Source organism: Lepidochelys olivacea, assembly GCF_965140295.1.
Source record: "Lepidochelys olivacea isolate rLepOli2 genome assembly, chromosome: 18".
NCBI classification, from domain to species: Eukaryota; Metazoa; Chordata; order Testudines; family Cheloniidae; genus Lepidochelys; species Lepidochelys olivacea.
The window spans coordinates 25,447,029-25,470,124 of NC_140428.1; the positions used below are offsets into that span (position 1 = coordinate 25,447,029).

General features: G+C 44.6%; 1 protein-coding gene across 2 annotated transcripts in view; it reads left to right on the forward strand.

Moving 5' to 3' along the window:
• PLCH2 (phospholipase C eta 2) overlaps window positions 1–23,096 on the forward strand; it is a 314,798-nt gene that overhangs the window by 45,733 nt on the left and 245,969 nt on the right. The window lies entirely within an intron of this gene.

The following is a 23,096-nucleotide window of genomic DNA, read 5'->3' on the forward strand; positions in this document are numbered from 1 at the left end:
TAGAAGTATGGTCAGCTTTGAGTAAGTGCTGTAGGGGATCTGTTGGAAAAGCATTCCCCTCACACAAAGATATTCTATTACAGAGACCCATAGGTATATTCCCAAGAAAAACAGTGGTATGCCTTTTGCAGTGAAGACTGTGTAATAAGTGAAGAGCATGTTGCAAAAGGCAAAGGTTGATTTACCAAAATCATTATGTATCCTAGGTAACATGTAGTTTAGTTTAGAGCTACCTAATCTAATTTTGCGAGTGAGATGATGTGCTAAGAATGGAAAAACGATGCAATTAATTTTTGTTAACATTAAGAGTAAAAATCAGAGAGGGACACAGAGGTGAGTTAAAATAAGTGTCAGTCAGTCCACATCTACTAGAGGCAGTGTAATCTTGTGAATTGAGCATCAGGATGGGAGCCAGGAACTCTCAGATTCTAATCCCCAAGCTCGGCCAGTGTCAAAGTTTCCATCAGATCCCAAAGCTGGTTCTTCCCCACCCGCCCCACGCACACCCTGACTTTCCAAAGCAAAGTAAATGTTACAATAATAATAGTACCCAGCTGTTGCTTAGCTTTTTTGGCCCATAGACCTCAAAGCACTTTACAAAGGCTCTGTCTTTATCCTCATTTCATGGATAGTGAAACTGAGGCCCAGAGGGAAGTGACTTATCCAAGGTCAGAGTTGGGAGAACTCTCAGGTGTACATAGTCCCAGGCTAGTCCCTTTCCATCTGCCAACCAAGGAATACAGACTGAAGACCCTTCTTCATCACACAGGAACAGGCCAGTCTGTCTCCTTAAGTAGCCTGCTTCCCTTCTTTCTGGAAGCTGCATGCATGTATCTAAATAGCAGAATTTGGCCTAGAATATTGAAAACTGAAGATGGGTCGTAAGTAAAATCAAAAGTGATTGCATTGGAGGAACACCTCCTCCCCCTTGAGGCCGCTAATGTGACATGCCGAATTAGTGACAGATTGTTATATCTGCACAGTGAGAGATGGACCCCTAAGTGCTATGCATCGTGTATGCACCTCCAGTCCCAGATAACTCTTAGAGAGGGATCCATACTACCCTCTGATCTGAACATCCCCAAACCTAGGGGGAATTGGGATCCAGAATTACACTGGAACTTTATAGCTAGGCCCCAGCTCTATGGTGAGTCTGTTCCCAACTGTGGGATGAAATATTGGGTTAGTTTGCGTCCAGTGCTGGATTTGTACTCCATTGCTTGGGCCTGTCCCTAGCTGGCAGTGCACTGAGGCTATACTTCTGACATTTCCTGATGCAGCTTCTAACTATCGGTTTCAGCTCCAGCCACATTTTCAACAGGCCTCACGAAAAACAACCTGTGCTATTTACGGGTGCATCTGTTTATGCATGCAAGGAGGCAGCCAGGAGCACGGACTCATGTTTGCATGAGCAGGCACAAATAAACGCATTACGGTCTCAGCTCCTGGCCTGGAATAAGCAGGGGGGACCTTGCGAATTGAAAATAATAGTGCAGTTGAATTAATTTACTTGCGGTTTGTAGTTTAGGAAAATCTTTCCTCTGCAGCTCATTTTAAATACCTTTCCCTGATGTGGGATACAAAATGTATGGGGCCCCCAGCAGGAGTAAGTTCTGGTTACAAAATCATCTGAGACTTCACGCCACACGTTGTTTTATCTCCTACTGTGAAAATCTCCCATTAAATTATGCCAAAGTGGTTATAAATTTGGCCTCTTATTTAAAGTGATGTATAATTTTAATGAGTAATATGTGCATGGGGCATGAGGGGGAAGGGAGGCTGTAACATCAGAACCTTCAGGGTCACTTATTTGCAAGAGGGAATACTTGCTATAAAGTTAACACTAGGGGGCGGGGGTGTTCTTTGTAATTTCCATACTCAGTAAGATATAGGGCAGAGAGTTACAATTCATATATTTCAGAGTAGCAGCCGTGTTAATCTGTATTCGCAAGGATATAAGGAGTACTTGTGGCACCTTAGAGACTAACCAAGAAGTGAGCTGTAGCTCACGAAAGCTTATGCTCAAATAAATTGGTTAGTCTCTAAGGTGCCACAGGTACTCCTTATCTTAATTCATATATTGGAGGAGGTACCAGGAAGACATCAAGTTTATATTCTGTTCTTGGCTTTTGCCAGAGTTGGCTGAATCTCTGAAGGGTGTGATGTTCAGCCTGGAGAATTCAGGTGGAATCGCCTGGCCCAGAAATGGTGTGAGAGCTGATTTGTACACCCGACAGGGATTTCATCTTCTGGGTCCAGATAAAAATGGCAAGGTCAGAGAAACATCAGTCATTTAAACTGCAAATTTCTGTGAACATTTTGTATTTGTTCTTTCTTTGTTGGAACTAGTTTCCCCCCCTCGCTCCTTTTTTTTATTATTATGGATAAAATTGGATGTAATGGGGGAAATTATTGGGACCTAAACACGTGCTTAAGTGCTTGGCTGAATTGAGACCTAAGTGGTGCGAAATTCCTATGCTTGAGTCTACAGATGGTGACGCATAAAGAGAGAAGTCTTACTTTACAGTATGTGGAGGGGGGACGGTAAAAGGAGAGACAGAAGTCCTCAGCATAGATACATTGAAATAGCTCTGACGTTGGCCCTATATTTACAGCTCACTACTCTAAGCAGTTCTCTCATTTGTGACTCTTTGCAGACTCCTTGCACTTGGCTTGCCATGGTTTAGTGGTAAAACCATATGAGCTCCACACAGTTTTAATGCCATTTTTGATGCAACCAGATCAGCCATTGCTTGCTAACATCAAGCTCTAATGTTTTGTCTGCTTGCCGTAGTAGCTCTGCTAACTGGCATTGCAGGATTCATTTCTTTTAACTGATTTTGACAAGCAAGCATTCTTTTTTGGCTTATAGACAGTATTTATGTCAAAAGGAAATGATACAGTGCAATACAGGCCGCTGACTCGTGGCAGGAAGGATGGTCTTATGGTTCAAGCAAAGACACTTTGCCTGATTCTCTGCCTGGGCTCTGACACTGACACTCAAATCCTTTCAGTGCTACTTAGAATCATAGAAGATTAGGGTTGGAAGAGACCTCAGGAGGTCATCGAGTCCAACCCCCTTCTCAAAGCAGGACCAACCCCAACTAAATCATCCCAGCCAGGGCTTTGTCAAGACGGGCCTTAAAAACTTCTAAGGATGGAGATTCCACCACCTCCCTAGGTAACCCATTCCAGTGCTTCACCACCCTCTTAGTGAAATAGTTTTTTCCTAATATCCAACCTAGACCTCCCCACTGCAACTTGAGGCCATTGCTTCTTGTTCTGCCATCTGCCACCACTGAGGACAGCCGAGCTCCATCCTCTTTGGAACCCCCCTTCAGGTAGTTGAAAGCTGCTATCAAATCCCCCCTCATGCTTCTCTTCTGCAGACTAAATAAGCTCAGTTTCCCTCAGCGTCTCCTCGTAAATCATGTGCCCCAGCCCCCTAATCATTTTTGTTGGCCTCCGCTGGACTCTCTCCAATTTGTCCACATCCTTTCTGTAGTGAGGGGCCCAAAACTGGACACAGTACTCCATGTGAGGCCTCACCAATGTCGAATAGAGGGGAACGATCACGTCCCTCGATCTGCTGGCAATGTCCCTACTTATATATCCCAAAATGCCATTAGCCTTCTTGGCAACAAGGGCACACTGTTGACTCATATCCATCTTCTCGTCCACTGTAATCCCCAGGTCCTTTTCTGCAGAACTGCCGCCTAGCCAGTCGGTCCCCAGCCTGTAGCGGTGCATGGGATTCTTCCGTCCTAAGCGCAGGACTCTGCACTTGTCCTTGTTGAACTTCATCAGATTTCTTTTGGCCCAATCCTCCAATGTTTTAAAGTCACTCTGGACCTTATCCCTACCCTCCAGCGTCTCTCTCCCCCCAAGCTTAGTGTCATCCGTGAACTTGCTGAGAGCGCAATCCAACCCATCCTCCAGATCATTAATGAAGATGTTGAATAAAACTGGCCCCAGAACTGACCCCTGGGGCACTCTTCTTGATACCAGCTGCCAACTAGACATCGAGCCGTTGATCCCTTTGAGCCCGATGATCTAGCCAGCTTTCTATCCACCTTATAGTCCATTCATCCAATCAATACTTCTTTAACTTGCTTGCAAGAATACTGTGGGAGACCATATCAAAAGTTTTGCTTGCCTCAAGTTCTCCATCTGTAATGTGGAGTTGAGGCTTCACTTTTAAGAAATTATCAGATCACATGGCGATCATTGGATGGAAGACACTATAGAAATGCAAAGTATTTTTTACAGTTGTTTAGAGATGGGGAAAAAATTCAAAATTTGAAAAGTTTAAGCCTAAAAATGGAAAATTTCATTAAAACTTCTTGCAAGAAAATTACTATTTTTCTACCAGTCCTGAAAGTAATGACTCTGGATCCAAGTGTGTGTGTACATGTCTGAGACAGACAGACACATATGCATTTTAACCGTAGCAAATAATTATTAAATTTTAATACTTTTGCTTAATTGCAACTAATTTATTCAGCTAAAGCCACCACACTAGTTTTCAAGGTGATTTTAACTATATGGAAAGTTTCAAGTGGTACTAACAAGTCATTTTTGAACTAGAGGTTTGAACTAGCTACATTTCAAATTGGGGTAATCTTTATTGACCTGCAGTTCAAAATCAATTTGACCAGGCTTTCCAGAAAAACTCCCTTTTGCCTCCAGAGTAAAACTGGAATATTTCAGGCCAGTTCAGTTTTTCATAAATTCTAAGGCCAGAAGGGACCATTATGATAATTTAATCTGACCTTTTTGCAAAAAAATGCCTTAGAATGTCGCCTCGTGATTCTTCCATCAAGCCCAGTAACGTGGTTATGCAACAAGGATTAAATTAGGTTTATAATACAACCTGGCTACACCCTTAGGTATGGAAATATGACCAGAATTGTGTTGTAATATTAAGGTTGCCAACTTTCTAATTGCATAAAACTGAACACCTCTGCCCCGCCCCTTCTCTGAGGCCCCGCCCCCCCACTTACTCCATCCCCTCTCCCTCCGTCGCTCGCTCTCCCTCACCCTCACTCACATGCACTGGGCAGGGGTAGGGGTTGGAGTGCGGGAGGGGGGTGAGGGCTCTAGCTGTGGGGGTGGGCTCTGGGGTGGGGCCGGGGATGAGGGGTTTAGGGTGCAGGAGTGGGATCAGGGCTGGGGCAGAGGGTTGGGGCACAGCGGGGAGGTGAGGGCTCCTGCTGGGTGTATGGGCTCTGGGGTGGGGCCAGGGATGATGGGTTTGGGGTGCAGGTGGGGACTCCAGGCTGGGACCGAGGGGTTGGGAGAGAGTGCGGGGTGCAGGCTCTGGGAGAGGACTCAGGGCTGGGGTAGGGGGCTGGATGTGGGAGTGTGTGTGTGAGGGCTCCAGCTGGGGGTGTCAGCTCTGGGTGGGACTGGGGTGGGGTGGGGATGAGAGGAGTGGGAGGGGGCTTAGGGCTGGGACAGGAGTTTGGGGGGGGGTGGGCTCTAGGGGGGAGTTTGGGTGCAGAAGGGGGCTCCAGGCTGGGGTAGGGGGCTGGATGTGGGGGGTTGGAGGGTGAGGGTTCCGGCTAGGGGTGTGGGCTCTGCGAGGGAGTTTGGGTGCGGGAGGGGACTCCGGGTTGGGGCAGGGGGTTGGGGTGTGGGAGAGGGTTTGAGGTGTGGAGTCCTGGCAGTGCTTACCATGGCTCCCAGGAAGTGGCTGCCAGGTCCCTGCAGCCCCTAGGCGCATGGGTAGCCAGGTAGGCTCCGTGCACTGCCCTCATGCACGCCAGTGCCGCCCCTGCACCTCCCGTTGGTTGCGGTTCCCAGCCAATGGGAGCTGCGGAGCCGCCACTTGGGGTGGGGGCAGTGCGTGGAGCCTCCCTGCACCTGCGGGCCTCAGGGACCTGGTGGCTGCTTCTGGGAGCTGCGCAGAGCTAGAGCAGGCAGGGAGCCTGCCTTAGCCCCTCCCCTGCTACGCCACCGACCGGACTTTTAACAGCTTGGTTGGCAGTGCCGGCTGGAGCCACCAGGATCCCTTTTCGACCGGGCATTCCGGTCAAAAACTGGATGCCTGGCAACTCTATGTAATATGGCAAGCCAGACACCAATGATCTGGATAGGAGGGTTGAATTTGATAAGTGCCATTGGCTTGCCAGTAAAATATTGCCGGTTAAAATGCACATATAAAATGACAACCAAAGAGTGCATTCAAAAGAGGATGGCAAAGAAACAATCAGCTCAGTGATACTCACCAAAGAGGAAGTGATTAATGATTGTCCCTACCCATCTGTACATGTCTCTAGACTGTACTAATCTAGGGAGAGATACAGACAGGCGAAAAGGGAATTAAGGAAAAAAGCATCTCCTGAGCAGTGCATGTACACTGAACCTGATGGATGATACAAGACTGATTTTTCTAGCTGTTTAGCTGCCCAGGAACAGCATTTGTCTATCTCTGTATTATCTGACAGCTTGTGGTGTTGCTGGCTAGCAGCAGTGTATAATTTAAAAATAAATCTCTTACCCAAGTGGAACTTTCCTTAACAACAACAACAATGCCACAGTTTATGAAACATATTACCAGTTTCTCCTCGGAGATTTTGCAGTTTGCTTTTATTCAGTCTTCCTCATTTATCTGATTCTGTTTTCCGCTCTCCTCTGCACCTGTGGAAAAAGGCCTGCGATTCATTAAGAGTTTATATATCTTAAGGAGCATTGTTGTTTTCTTTGTTTGAAACAGCATATAGTCTGTTTGCGCTGTCTTTGTCTACTTAAAAACCTGCTGCAGTATCAAAACCAGCACTGGAAGTATTGATCTGTCTTGGTAGCGACAAACCTGTGGGATGCTGATTGGTGGAGGGACATGGAAAATTCCAGCCAAATTCAAAACTGGTTGGAATTTTACTGCTCAGACCATTTGCATTAAAAACTTGGCTTGGCTTTTTTGAGTGAAGTGCATCCATTTCTGCTGAGAAGTGGACCTGTTTTCTGAGCCAGTTTGAGCCCGCTTTAGAGTAAAGAGGGCTTTGAATTAAAAATGTTCTAAAATTCATATATTTGCTGTAAAAAGTTACTTCTCTTAAATTCACATTAAAGCAAGATTTTGGAGAGTGCAAATGTGACAACACCTGGGGACTGAATTGGCTTTGTCCCCCTGTGCTGAACTGCATCCACAGTCTGTCTTCATTAAAACTTCGGGATCCAAAGTAAATGAGTTTGTCCTTGGCTGTAGATTATTGGCACCACAGTGACATGCTCATTAACATTAGCCAATGTATTCTCCTTCCCCTTCCTTAGGCGCCGTCATCTTTCATAAATAAAAAAAAATCTGCTTTTAGTGGTTTGTATCAAATTGGCAGGATTACGCAAATTTATTTCCTAGGCTCAAGAAAGAAATCCCTACCTGCATATTAGAGCTCTGCTATACTTTAATCATTGTCTGGACACCAGAGAGATGTTTTCAAAAGTCCTCCTTTTATTGCACTTGCAATATTTGTAGACATGCACCTGTTTACGTGCATACAGCTGCCCACACATGTACACACTGTTATGCACAAGTGAGTGCTTGCACATGCATTTTGAGTAACAGGGAGAAGAATTGATTTGTAGGCATAATGCAAGTTTTTATACACTGTGCTGTGAAGAAGGTTTAGCCCACATTTCCTTTGACTCCTTTCATAGAAGGAGTGAGAGCAGTACAGTGCGGGGAAGATGGGATAAATGTTAATCCTGTATCAAGAGACAAGGTGGGGGAGGTAACATCTTTTATTGGACCAACTTCAGTTGGTGCGAGAGACAAGCATTTGAGCCACACAGAGCTCTTCTTCACATCTGGGAAAGACACTCAGAATGTCATTGCTAAATACAAGTTGGAACAGCTAATTTAGCATAAGTAGTTAGCACATATTCGGGGACCTTTCCCAGACCTGAAGAAGAGCTCTGTATAGCTCGAAAGCGTGTCCCTCCCACAAACAAGTTGGTCCAATAAAAGATATACCTCACCCACCTTGTCTCTCTAGTATCTTGGGACCGACACACGCTGCTTAATTTGTAACGAAAGAGGTGCCAGGGTTCAAGCAATTAGGTGCCAGGGCTCAAGCAGTTTTTTTACATTTATAACTTATGCAGCAAGCCTAGAGGTGCCAGGGCTATGAACTGTCAAGCCCACAGGTGTTGAGACTGTGAACTGCCAAGCCTAGAGGTGCTGGGGCTCAGCCCTGGCACAAATTAAGTGCTGCTGACATGGCTACAACAACACTTTGTGCAATCCTGTATTGACACACTATAAGTCCCACGTTGTTCCCAGCACAACTAGTCCCCCTTTTATCTGTGTCGCTGTAGCAGGTTATCAAACCTAGCACCATTCACAGGTGTGCTCATATGCCTGTGAATGCAGCTGCAAATATTCATCATTGCTGCTAGATCTGATAAGTGTCGATCAGAACCTAATGAGTTCCAGCCACTTTATGGCCACAATCAGATTGCAGAGGGAATGACTTTTCAAAGTGACAAGCTTCTCCAGATGCAGTCTGAATTGGTGGGACATGGAGCAAAGGACTAAGAGGAACAGCACTGACAGCTGCAGTTCAGGAACTACAGTCAGAGCTGATTTCATAATGTAACTTATGCACCAAGCAGAGTGAGTACATCCCATCCTTTTGGGTTCAGAGGGGCTGCTCTCTTGCCATCTGAGCTGAGGCTTTCTCACCTGGTTGGCTAAAAAGGCTTTGATATGTTTCAAGAGAGATAGTGGATAGAGGCAAAGAACATTTATACACAATCTCTTGGGTGTTGCGCAGGATAAATATTCCTATACTGTACTGTCCCTGCACATTCTTCCATTCAGCAAAAGAATGAAAAGACACCATGTGCCACTAACCCCTCAAAACAGTATTAGGGCCAAACCTTGAAGTCCTTGGCCCTCATTCTCCTCCCAGCATGTATAATCATTTACCCACCATGTAAAATGAGCTTAAAATATTACTATTTTGGTTTGGAAATGTTTCACACTCACTTTGCACTGGTGTAAATGTTGCCATGAGGTACAGGGCAATGGAGAAGCTAGACCCAGTAGTCTAGTGGACTGAATGACACATGTTTTTCCTGCTGTTATTCATGCTCGTTTTCAGTGGACTCACTAGCGTTGGAGTTCCATTTCTTCAAGGATAGTGGTTTGACTCAAATGGTCTCTTGGACATCACCATTTAACCATATTGACTCTTTTTCTGGCCTTTGGGCTGAGGCAACTGGGTCTCTTTTGACTAGTTTTCTCCACTTTTTTTAATTGACGTCAATAAGATTTAGATTAAGTCAATAAGATAGGAGAGGAAAGATTGCCTAGTGATTAAGGCTTCAGCGTGGGCCTTGGGAGACCAGAGTTTAATTCCTATCTCTGTCACAGACTTCCTGTTTGACCGTGGGCACGCCACCTAGGCCTTGTCTATGCTTGCTGCAGAGTGTAGGGTGCATGTAGCTTACATACAGCAGGGAACGCAGGCTAAGTCCACACTATGAAGTGTAGCCACATCCTGCCGGAGCCTTTCCCTACTGCCTGCCAGAGCCTTTTCTTCACACCGGAGTCTTTCGATGTGGGCGGGAAAGGCTTCAGGGCACTGCCACGCTAAAAATAGCAGTGTAGATGAGGGTGGCACCACTCGGGCGTGCAAAGACCCCTATAGGGTACATGCCCTAGGGTTCTGGTGTGTCTCTGCTCTGCTCACCTAAGCCTCACTGTCTACACTGCTGTGTATGCCTAGGCTGGCTGGGTGTGTAGTGTCTGTGCGCTACACGCTGCCATAATTGTAGACCTTCCCTTAATTTCCACGCCTTAGTTCCCCATCTGTAAAATTAGTGATAGTAACACTGCCCTGCCTCACATGGGTGTGGTGAAAATAAATATGTTAAAGGTGCTAAAGCACTATGGTAGTGTGAGTCACAAAAGTACCTAGATAGATTGACGTCAGGAGGGTAGCTGGGATCAACTAACTCATAGATTAGTCTCCATTATTGGAGGGAAGTTTGTAGTACAGATGTAGTTTTCTCCCCAGTCTTGGGGAAAATCTGTCTAGAGCACAGACATGACTGATAAAAAGACCGGAGCCATTTGCCTACCTAACCATGTTTCCCGCATTAGTTCCATCTCTCCTGTGTAAGACTCTTCACTCATTCGGCAGTTGTTGTAAAATAGAATAAAATCTATCTGAGAATTTATGCTGGAGAATCAATTTTTTTCTGTAAAGTTAAAAAATATCTACCAATGCCACACATATAATTATAGCCATATGGCTCTGTTATGGGAGAAATCTGTGTCTTAGTCAAATTTTGGGTGCTGTCATTTAAAATCCTTATGCTGCCCTGGATACTTTTGGGTTTGAAAAGCAAATTGACACATGGCGGGTGGATGGGATCGCTCTCCTTTCTGCTGTCTAGGATTTTCCTCTTCTGCAGATAAGGAGAGCTGTCAACCCCTTCCACCTGCACAGAACTCACTAAAAGACACAAGAGATGGATGATACCCCAAAGTTACATGAGTGCCTTGGCATCACAAGGGGCTCTGTTGAAAAGTTTCAGGCTTGGCAAGGGTCCTAACAATTAACATTGTGTCTTCTCAGGTGAGGTATCTGCCACTTTTTATGCTACACAGGCAGCCTAATTCATGCTGCTTAGCATTTGGCAGAGGAGGGATGCACAGGTTGAAAGATGCGTCAGACTTTAAAATTCCCCCTCAGCACTCTAGGTATTTCATTCAGTCTGTGCTTTGATATCAGTAATGGGTTCATTAGTTGGTGTTTTCATAACTCGCTCTCACACATACATACGGTTGACAGTGTCAGGCATTTATAGTGAAGGGATGGCTGAAAAATGCTCCTTCTCCACAGTTATAACATACAGCAGGGAATAGTTTTTCCTGTCACACTTTGAAAGCACCAGCTCCGTTTTAAGAGAAGAAAAATTATCTCTCTCCACAGAACGGTTTGGAAATAATGCTAGAGCTCACACCTCTCTGCAGATGGAGTTATAATGGATAAGTGGCTATCATGGGCCAGAAGTGATTTCCAAAAACAAAAGTCATAACATTTTTCTCTGGTTATACAGAAGAGAAACATAATTTGCACAGGACAATTTCAGGGCTCCTGTGGGCATTGCCAGCAGTGGTGTGAAGTTCATTAATTTTACTTCACAGGGATTTGTGCCCCTGAGCTTGACTCTGAATTTTGTGTTTGAACAAAATCCAAAGCACAGTGCAAAACTCGGTTGAAACTCCAGAGTTTAAAAGGGGCTCGACTTCACTTGAAACTGGCCCCTGGTTTGTTTTGTTAGCTGGATTGTCGGCTGCTGTAAGTCCATGTTGCGCTATTGAAGGTATTGGAGCTATGCCAGTTTATGCTGACTGAGGATCTGGCCCGGGAAGCTTAAATCAGCGCATGTGGAATCAGAAGCGTGCACCTAGAGTTGCTTTTGCTGTATTGATATTTTTGCACGGTTGTTAGAATTTGGCTAACACCTGAAGCTCCTCTCTTGTATTCCTGTAGTGTCCTGCAGGATTGTTCACAGTAGGCTTCCATGCCTGTATTTTGAATGGACCGCTGAGGCTCTGAATCAATACCAGCAAATAGCTCCAGGGGTGTTAAAGTTAACCTAATGCCACTGAAAGGTGCAATGAAAAGAAATAGGTCTACCCAGATGGAAGAAACTCTCTCTGGCCCCTTGGAGGGAGAGTAGATAAACAGGGAATGTGGCTGTTCATTACGTTCTCTTTCCACAAGTCCGTTTTTAAAATCAATGCTTCACTTTCGGTAAAGTTCCAGGTTGTCCATCCTATAATCATTGTTCTACCTCAATAGGGGCAGTGACCATTACCTGGCTGCTGCTTCCCCTCAACTCTCCCCAGAAATCACCTACCTGGGGGATGTTTGGGTGTAAGACTTTCCCTGGGCTGGTCTGTTTCTCTCTTGCTTTCCCCTTTACTCAGACCATGCACACCCAGATGGTCTGAGAGGGGACTTGTACTATGTTCCACTGAGTGAGCAGCAGAGGCGATGATACCAAAGAAGTTCTGGTTCCCAGCCCCTTGTCGATCTCTGACAGAGAACTGCTCGAGCAGTTATATGGATGTGGGTGTGGGTGCATCTTTCCAAGCGAAATTATTCACACATGAGATAGACTGGGCCATGACAAAGGACCATTAACAAAGCCTGCTGGCACTGAGATAAAGAAAGCCCACACTCCTGTAGAGAGACATAATTTATTCAGACTTTGATTCTCCAATGAAGAAGAATCCCATATTTAACCAAGTAAAGGCCTTTTTTAATTCCTGTGGTGTCCTGAGTTCTTTGCTGCAGTCATTACAATGCCCAAGGTAAATGACAAATTAATTCTTTGCACAATACAGCAATTTGTAGCTGCATTTTAATTCCTTTTCTTTCTGGTATCTGTGTGCCCTCCCTAAAGTTCTCCCGATGATGATAAGATTTCTTACTGCTGTGCGGTGACACCTACTGGTGCGGGTTGGAAATCCAGGCTCCCAATTCTGGAGCTCGGAACCAGTGGGCTGCTCTCTTCCTTGGGGGATGCTTCTGCTTTTAGACCAGTGTAGCCTTATGCCCCATCCCCTTAGGGGATAGATAGAAAAATAAGCCCTTATGTGGTTCTAACTATTTTGTGGCAGAACAGAAGGTGTAATTGACTTCTGCCCTGACATATTTAATCACTGAACTAAATTAAACCCATTTACTGCAGGCTTCAGATACAGTGATTTATTTATAGACCTTCCTATGGCGCTCATCAGCATAGCGTCCGAGCACTACAGAAATATGAATGGATTTCTTCTCCTAACACCCCTGTGGGACAAGTGGTGTCATCCTCAATTTTTACAGATGGGGAAACTGAGGCACAGACCTTGTGACTTGCCCAAGGTTATGTAGGGAGTCTGTGGTAGAATTGGGGTCACCTGACCCCTATACCCGAAGTGCATCCTTTCCTTTCTCCTTCTTCTGTATGTCTGCTACATACAGTAATTGCCTTTCCCACCTGCATTGCGAAGCAGAGTGTTAAAAAGTCTGCTTGAAAAGTACTGTTAAATGTAGACTCATGTGTCATGGGCCTTAAACTGCTAGCAAAGTAAAAATTACAGCGACATTTCAGCTGAAGTCCACCTGTCGCATCACTACCAATTCCCAGAGAATTCAAGCTAAGCCTTCTCCTCACAGAATTAATATTATTATTTGTAGTGTGATAGCACCCAAAAACCCCAGTCACAGACTGGGGCCCTGTGGTGCTAGGCCCAAAAAGAGGGCCCCAGACCTCTTACAATATGAGGTTTGTCTATGCAGCAAGTTCCTGTGGAGCAAGCCAGGGCGTGAATCTACGGTGCATCAGGTTGCCGTGCGGTACCATCCTGTGAGGGCACGGTTACAGCGCACTGAAAGTTCCGGAATAGTGTACTGTATGACAGGAGGAGTTCAGCTGGCAGGTCTCCGTAAGTTTTACTTTGCTACATAGTTCGTTGATGCTGCACTTCTTAAGAAACATCCATCATGATTTTAAAACCAAAGCTGCCTGTTTAACAAGTCGATAAATGCAGCAGCATATGCTACTGACAGAGTCTCACCTGGAGTGAAAACTCATTGACGACTTCTACGCCAAGCCATGGTCTGGGGCTTTCATTGGGCTGTGGCAGGATCCACACGGGACATTACTGCATAGCAAGCAGGTGCACTGTAGATTCACACCCTGGCTCGCTTTCCGGTAACTTGCTGTGTAGACAGAATAAAGTAAAATCTGGCCCTCTGTGTTTTCTAAGCATTACCTAAACAAGCAAAGGGAATATTGGAAATAGCTCCTGTCATTTGAGTGGAACTTCAGCAACATGAAAATAACCGTCAGCTAGTGAGATGTAAGTATCCAGCTTCTTTCTGCTTGTTCTAGCATTTAAATGTATCACCTGTACTGGTGTTTACAGTGAATGCAGCAGGAGATGTTACCTACCCTATTGGATAAACACATGTAGCGATCCCTCTGAAACACACAATTTCTTGTTACTCTTAATACTGCGCCTGTAAATGCCATTTTCAAATAGCAGGGAGATTTTTGTTCTTTTTTGCGCTGAAGGCTACAGATTATTTATATTTTTGTTGTATTGAGACTGTGAAGGTTGCTGGCATTTGAAAAGCATATCACAAAATGTGAGCATCAGCATGCCATTTAAACAGAAGGTGTAATCAGTAGGGTGACCAGATAGCAAGTGTGAAAAACTGGGACAGGGGATGGGGGATAATAGGTGCCTATCTAAGAAAAAGCCCCCAAAATCTGGACTGTCTCTATAAAATAAGGACATCTGGTCACCCTAATGCAATGTAACTACAGCCTAGCTACAGACACTGTCAGATCTCTCCCCACCCGGTCATTCTTGGGGAGAGGATAAGCCACTAGAATGTCTGTATGGGGTCTTGCTGCTGAGAATAAAAGCAAAAGCCATTTTAAAGACCTGGTTTTTCCGACCGTCTGATCCTGATGCGTCCTCCTCACTTCCTGACTGTGATGGAGTAGCCAGCACCACAGCAGTTTGGTGTGCTGCCACCAGAGTGGCTAGTGGTCGGAGCATCACAGTGGGGGTCAGGAATGCCTCAATTCTAATCCTGGCTCTGCCACTGATCTCTTGGGTGAGTCATTTCACCTCTTCATGGTTGCGCTCTGAGGATCAAATGCTTAGAGCTAGCTCTTTGATCCCTCCTTAATCCCAAAATTCAAGCTTTAGCTTGAAGCTGCCTGAATGCAGTGGTGGTGGAGATCTAGCATAAGGAAATCCTGAATTGGACCAGCACTATGCCAGTCCCCGTCTCCCCCTGCCCCTGAGTAGGGAGCATTCCAGAATGGGAAAGGGGCATGCCAAGGCAGAAGGGGGCAAGGCCAAAGTGTGATGTATTCTGGTGATGCTGGGTGGCAGAGTGCCTCCATGGCTTCTGCTAGAGCAGCCTTCAGACTGCTCTAACTTGCACTGAGGGCCATTTTGGCCCCCAGTGTTCCTCAGCATTTGGGGAGCAGAATGGTGGAACCACTGTTTTCCCCCTCCTCATAAGTGATGACTGCTTCTGAGGCATACATGGGGATTCACCCCTTGGGGTTACACATGTATATCAATGGGGGAAATGAGTCTGTTGGTTACGTTACTGCCATACTATCTACAATCACCCAGAAATAGCTACCTCGGCTACTTGTGGTGGCTGGCCTTTCCCACTGGGTACATACCACAGCAGAACTCAGTGATCTGCACTGGCTGCTGGTCGATTGCAGGTGGCTTTAACCCACAAAAGCCCTCCATGGATTGGTTTGAATCCCATCTACTGGAGAGACGTCTTTCCCCCTCATGGTATTATAGAAGATGTGTTTCTCCGAGTCCTTCTGAGCTGGCTCTGAAGAAGGATCTGGGGCTCTGGAATTCACTTTCCATATTGTTTTTCCAGAGCCTGCTTCTGGTGGTCTGCAATATGGGTCGTAAGAGCCACCAGTTATCTCAGGTGATTCCTAGAGAGGAGGACTGGTGTGTTGGGAGGTAAGAAGTGGTAGGGGAGATGATGTTGGAGGTCATAAAGAAGTCTTTAATGGTGGCCAGGATGTACAGTTAGGTTTTGTACTGAGGCTTGTGCTGTAAGGGGGCTTGGGCCAGGCCTGGGAATGTTTTTCGGAGCTGTTAGTGAGGTACGTTCTTTGCGTATTGTTAATCACTGTGCTTTTAAAACTGTAATGTGCTTAGTGTTTGTGAGATTGAGATAAAAGTTCAGGCAAATTACCATGGCATCAGTCAGCACCTGCATGGGATATAACCCACCTGTCCGTGATTTCTCTACCCAGCAGTTGTAACAACAAAATCAACACACGTCCTGCCTTTCGGAAGGTCATTCATTACTTTGAGGCTGTTTGGATGGGATACTGGATTGGGACTGGTTCTGGTTCTGTTCTTGGCTTTACCACTTCCCTGTTGTGTGACCTTGGACAAATCCCTTTCGCTCCCTATGCCTCTGTTTCCCCTCTCAAGATTGTAAGCTGTATGCTTGTAGAGCATCTGCCATGACAGAGCCCAGATCTGGCTTGGAGCCTATAGCTGCTTCTATAACAAAAAGTTAGGAAAATACGTTAATATTGTGTTCCTAGTTCATGCCTCTGTCCTTACTTGTGTTCTTAAAGGGAGGTAGAGTAATAATAGATATTAGTCATTTGTAGTGTTTATATATCAAATACTCCTAAGCAGTTATCTAGAAAGGAACTTTTTGTTCGTATACTACATTTAAACACTAGTGATCTCTGAAGAAAATGGGATCACATTCTTACAATACTTCCTGTGCTTAGTTAACGTAATTGAGCAATACATTAGTGTCTGATACAGGCTGTAATTTATTTGGCGTGCTATGAAATCTTCAGTATATTTAGGAATTATCTGTGATACTAATCAGACTCTGACAGGTTTTTGTGCAAGTTGGGGGGGAAATGAACTTCCTATTAAAGCTCCCTTGCAGCTGTTAAAGCATTGACATCAGCGACAGGTGAGCCTCCCGAGTGCAGAGATGCCAGCCCCGGGCAGTCATGAGCGTGGGAGCCCCAGAAGTGCTCTGGGCAGGAATCTGTTCCTCCTCCTGCACCCACTTCAGATTCCCTTGCCTGGGTACACTCTACCAGTAGCTCAGGAGGAGAGGGAGCTCTGGTGGTACAGGGCTCCAGCAGCTGAGGTGATAGATAGGGTTGTGCTCCAGGGAGTAGTATTGTTATGGGTTTCAGAGTAACAGCCGTGTTAGTCTGTATTCGCAAAAAGCTCACTTCATCGGGTGCACGAAAGCTGATGCTCATATAAATTGGTTAGTCTCTAAGGTGCCACAAGTCCTCCTTTTCTTTTTAGTATTGTTATGGTAGGAGTCACTAGATGGCACTGATAGTCTTACAAGTTGTTTTTAGCATGCAAGCATTGTATAGTCTTTGAAGAAATGCTGTACCGTTGTTAGTTTTGTGATGGAGAGACTTTATGGGGATCTGTTGCAAACAGCAGGGAGATTGCTCTCTGCCTTAATGTCTCTAACTAGTGTCAATTCTTGGGGCAGAGTTGCTTCCTAGAAACCGGGCATTGATGATGTGGGCTTTGATCCCTGAAAGGGGGATTGCCTGCTTGCTGTTTGAGTTCAAGGACAGGTGTATTTACACTATAAACAAATAAGTTGCACGAAGAAAATATCCAGATTTCTGCATCCCTGATTTTTTCCCCTCCATTGGGAAACCAGCCTGCAAGGCCCCAACTTTTGTTATTGCTCAGCAGAGTGGCAACGTTGTAGCTTAATATTTGTGTTGTGGTAGCACGGAGACAGCTTATTATGCTAACTACCAAGCATACTTAAAACCGCCTCTGCCCCAAATACCTTCAGCCTAAGTATAAAGGGAGAGAGAACAGGAGACTAAAACAAGCAGATAGGAGGATGGAAGGAACCCAGAGATGCTTAGGAGTAGTGTAACAAGCAGCAGTCCCAACACACACAGCTGCATAGCCATTGTTGACTGTTCTGTATGCATAACAGCATAGCTGAATTTTAAAGAGTGATTTGAAGGAGAATGGCTTTGCAGATGTTCACAGATAGCTCCTCCCCTGGATAAGCTATATATTGGTGGCCTGTATTTCAGGTTCCTTGTGGCACAGATGTGTCTGAACTCTGCCCATCACTGGTGCAGCACAAGGAATAAGTAATGTTAACACTGCTCTCTTGTTGCTATCTGCCTCTCTGGCTTATAGCCTTGCTGTAGCAGCATTGCTGAATCTCACGCAGAGCAGATAATGAAGATTTAATGAAGTATTTTGTCTTCGGTCCTTTCCAGTGTTGCATCTAAGAACAGGACATTTTTCAGAGCAGTTGCTTGTGGGGGGGAAAAGCATCCTAACATTAGACTATTGTGAATTTCACATTTACTCCGTTAGCCATATTGATTTAATTCCATCTTTAATTTTGTTTTTACACCCAGACTTAGAAAGAGTAGATGATAAAGCTCATGCTACCTCAGTGCCATTTGCATTGGCAGAAATATTTCCAGAGCTACTGTATCTGACCGTTCTCGAGGGTTACTGCATATGCCAACTGTTCTCCAGTCTTTATTTTGTCCTGACAATGGACAACATATTTAAAGGATACACCATGGGTCTATGACAGCAGGAAGGCATGTTTGTCTATGGAAGGCATGTTTGATCCTTTGGAAATAATAATAATAATAATTAATAAGGAAAAATGTTCAGTCAGAAGCTTAAAATAAGTGCAATTTGTTTAGCGAAAACAGTGGAATGAATAAGCTAATTTCTGATTGGCTGAAATACTGGTAAAATAATTTCTCTCTTAGCCAATCAACTTTCCAATAAAGGTGACCCTTGTGATTTCTGTTTCATTGTCCCTATAACTTAAGGTTCCTGGAATAAAGTCTGGCCAGGACATTCACGTGGATGCTTGCCTGTCAGCCATATCCCTGGCTTAGCATCTGCATTTGTCTCAGGGGGAAAATACCATTACCCATGATAAAAGTTTTACTCCGTTGACATTATCGCTAAGAAGTTGTTAAGATCTGGTCATTAAATGTGAATAAATCTGTCAATCACATCTGCTAGCAAAAATATCCAATACTCGTAAATATTGTTAAATAAAAGTCGACTCTCTCTCCCTCATGGACATTTTCTTACACATGAATTATTTGCATCTGATGATAGTTCTGGTGAATTTAGTCCTTTAAAAGTCACTGGATGCAGATACAACCAAGCTATTCTTAGCAAATCTGCCTTGCAGCATGGACTCATGCCTGGCTTCTAATTTGCATTTAAAGTTTGGTAAATGGCTTTTAAAGATGCAAGCCATCCGTCTCTCTGGGTCGTGATAATGGGAACATTGCCAAGATCTAGATCCACTCACCTGCCAGAATATAAATACCATTCACCCGTGTATAGGAATTTTTTTTTATCTGTGTTCATAATCTTGTTTATCAGACAGGTCTAAAGTTAAATAGTTCATTGTAGGTTTAACAAAAGGATTTTCCTTTTTCTGCATTTCCTGCAGAGCAGATAATGACGGTTTGCAATTGTAATTAACTAACTAATGAACTGGTCTGTGTGTGCACGCATGTATGTGACTGCACTTCGCTGGATGGAGTCGGAATTTCTGAACTGTGTTCTACACCCTATATGGCAAATAGGGAAAGGAGACTCTAGTTTAACTCAAGTGGTATGAAACTGTGGTGTTAGAGAAGGAGGATCTGAGTTGTATCCATGCTGTCACCGTGAAATAACAACTGCTTTCATATGAATCCTTCATTTGGAAGAGGCTCTGCATGAAAGTAACAGCTGCGAATGATGCATGGAATTGGGGTGAAGGGGATTTTTTTGGTTATGTTTGACTTTTGCTTTTATTTACTCCTTGTTCTGAATGTGGCATAGGATGACCAGATAGCAAGTATGAAAAATCGGGGAAAAGGGGGGCGGGGGAGGGAATAGGCGCCTATATAAGAAAAAGCCGCAAATATTGGGACTGTCTCTATAAAACTGGGACATCTGGTCACCCTAATGTGGCAGAGCCCCAGTGTCAATCTGGTACAGTGCCTGTGTGCCCAGCATAGCTATAGCGTAAAGGACGGTTCTGTTTTATTTTAAAAATCCCCCATCTATTGAGCAGAGTGAGTATTGGGACCTCATGCCTTCAGTGACAGGGGATCAGGCTGGCTGGTGAATACAATACTTGGATTACACTAGATCAAGCCCAAAGTCTTGTAAACAACTGGATGCAAAAATCAGGTCTCATTGGTGCCACTCAGGTCTAAACTGAGTGTGACACTTGAGTAATCCCTCTCATGTGGCATGCAGAGGGGATATGCTGAAGGATGGAGCTTCCTGCTTCAGCAGAGGGATCCAGGGTCTAATTCCAGCTCCCTCAGGTCTATGTGACGGATCTAGCAATTGTCTGTTGGCTGTATAGCACAGGGTTTAATCACAGTCCCACTAGGTCAGGTTGCAGCATGTTGTTGTTGGGGGATGGATGGGGGTGTGTGTCTGTCATTGTTTGTATTGCGTTCGTTCTTTGGTGCTCAGTGCTTTCGGACCAGAAGCACCAAGTTCACCCTGTTGATTTAGTCATGTATTTGAGCGAGTACTCTCTTCTCTCCCTCTGGAAGGTCTCTGAAGGTGAATCCCAACATTAAGCTCCTCTGTGAGTGCTAAGTTCGGAGAGTAGTGCCCTGGGGACCTCAGGTTTGTGCGATTCTAAAATGCTTCATCACATAAATTCCAAATAACCCCTTTGGTCTGTAGTGTCACCTCAGATAGATTAGCACCAACAAGAATAGCAAAATGGGATATGGAGAAGGCAGGAGAACAGTGGCAAGCTGGGGCTTTGGCATAGCTGCTGGACCTGGGCAGTGCTGCTGCTATTCTGAGTGATGAAGGGGTTTCTGCTGGTAAATCAGGTGACTGTTGTTTTCTCTGTACTTAGACTTCTGGGACACTGCCTGATCTGAGTCCCCTTAGACAACGGCTGGCAGAGCAGCTCCAATGCCTGGCATCAGCTAGTGGAGATGATTAGCTGAGCAGTTGGAGGGCTCATACAAAGCACGCATGGAACTTGCTCAGTGCATGTTGGCTTATAATGGCAAAAGTGAAGCTCGCCATTCTGCAAACATGCACTTATTAATGATGTCCCTAGTTAATCAACTTGCTTGTTATACAGCCCTTCTCTAGCGTGGCAGATGCAGATCCAGTCCCTCCTACAGCTGGTCCTGGGGTGCCTTAGCACAGATTTTATCTCTTACCCACAAAAAGTAAACTCTGAGGCAGTTCTGTTTACAGTACTATGTTTTAAAAATGTTAATAATCTTCCTTAAAGTTTTGATTTAGAGTTAGGGAGCCACTTCTTTGGGAAGAGAGACAAAGCCGGTGCTCTCGCAGATTATGCCATTGATGATCTTTTGGCACTTCTTGCAAGAACTGGGGGGCGTTAGTCTCCAGTGTCTTGACCAAATTCCAGCTGAGCATTGCATCCTGCCTCCCTTAATTTCCCTTGCACTTATAATTGGATATGGTACTCTCAACCACTACCAGTTCTAAAGCTCTCATTGGTCAGACCCTAATTTGTCAATTACCAATCATAAAAAATAAAAGAATCTTGGGAGCCTTCTCTGGCTGCGATGTGGGTGAATGAATGAAGTGGTTTCCCATCTAGCTATGCACACGTAATGGCAGATATTAATACAGTAAACGGGGGGAGCAATGCTCAATATGACCCGATTTTCAAAAGCATTCAGCAACCTGCTGCCGTTTTTGAGCTGAACATCTCTGAATATCTCACCATACACAACCCTCAAAGCTTAGGACCTAGCTACCTGAGACATCTCTCCCCCAATGGGAACAGTAGAGGCGCCCAAGCCAGAGTCCTGTTGGCAGGGCATATTCTGGGAGGACCATGTGGCTTTGGAATTCATGCTCTCTCCTTTGGTATAGAAGAGCATCTGAAGACCTTAGGGCATACTGAAAACATGTCTTTCTCTCCCCCCATCACTGCCCAACATGTGAAAATGAGGAAGGTGGAGAAGGAAACTGTAACTCTAATTTATAGACGGGTAATTGTTGGACAAGGAGGGGATTTGAGCATTTAAGTGGCTTACTGGTGGTGAGTTATCTGAAATGTCACTGCTGCACTTGAAGTTTATTGAAGCTATGTCAAGGACACTTACAATGTATGGAACAGGTGCTTGTTTTGCTGTAAATCTACATTCATACCAGCAGTCTTACAGTAGCATGTGCTACGTGGATAATTGCCGGCATTGATCTGTATGCATTATTGTAGCTCCGTCCTGCAATAGTAGACATTTGCTGGAAGTCAGTCTGTGTGATTTGAGTGAGGGATGTCGGGATAAGAAGCATTTTTTATTTAGGTACCATTTCAAGAGAGAATATATTTTTATATTGTTATGCTTAATCCAGCAGGCTTTCCCCAGAGCGTCATGGTCATTCCAGACAATCTGTTTCTCTTGACCCCATTTTTCTTGTGCAGCTCTCCATAAAAATGTGCAGCTGAGAAATTTTCTCCAGGGATGGGGATTAAAAACAAAGTTGAGTCCCTGCATTGAGAGACAGACCTCTAGCAAATGCAAATACTGCATTTCAAAGGCTCCCACTGTTCCAAATGACTGCACTCAACTGAGTAAAGGGAAATGCCAGCGTTGGTGTCTTCTGAGACATTGTGTGAACGGCACCTGCATTGTAGAAGCCTGTAAGTAAGGGGGTGTTGCCTGGTAGGTGTGTAAGAGTAGAGTGAGAGTAGTGGGGGCAAAGCCTACTTACAGTTATGGCAGTGTAAATCTGGAGTAATTCTACTGAAATTATTCTACTCTGTTAGCTTGGATTGGAAAATGCTTTAAGATCTTTGGATGAAAGGTGCATAAAAGTGCAAAGTATTGCATCTCTCTCTCTCTCTCTCTGGTCTGCCTATCCTGTCTCACTTTCTTGACTTTTTTTTTTAATGACTGATCACATCTGACTGTATCTGGAATCTAAAATGTTAAGAAATTCCTTTTTCTAAAGGTAGTGAGTTAGTTTCTTTGGGAATAGTTTATGCTGTAGCACTTTTGGCTGTGACTATAAAACGTTTTAAGCAATTAAACTTTAGGAAATGATGAGCACTAAGTCAATCGGATTTGTGCTCCTATGTCACTTAGATAGTACTGGAAAAAGTAGATTTTCAGTCTACGCTAAGTAGATTTGTCCTGGCAATTCTGCCTGTGTTGTATTGTCCTATTGAGCAATGGAGGGGGATGCCCTGGAGATCTTAAAGGAAGAAGCACTACTTAAATAATTGCCATTAAATAAAAGAAGGAAGAAAAGAAAGGAAAAAGAGGAAGATTCTCTATTGTCTTAGAAGAATTGATTCTTAGGCACTGGAGATCATATTACTAAAAAATAGTCATCAGTCTGTGAAGGGTTAATAATTCTAGCAAAAAGTAATGTAGCTAAAATCCTGCCCCTTCCCTCTGCTCCAGGGTTTTCTACAGCGAAGGAACATGTACCATCAAGAGAGGGGAGAAAAGGGAAACTGACAGTGATTCCTCAGTGGCTGAGCTAA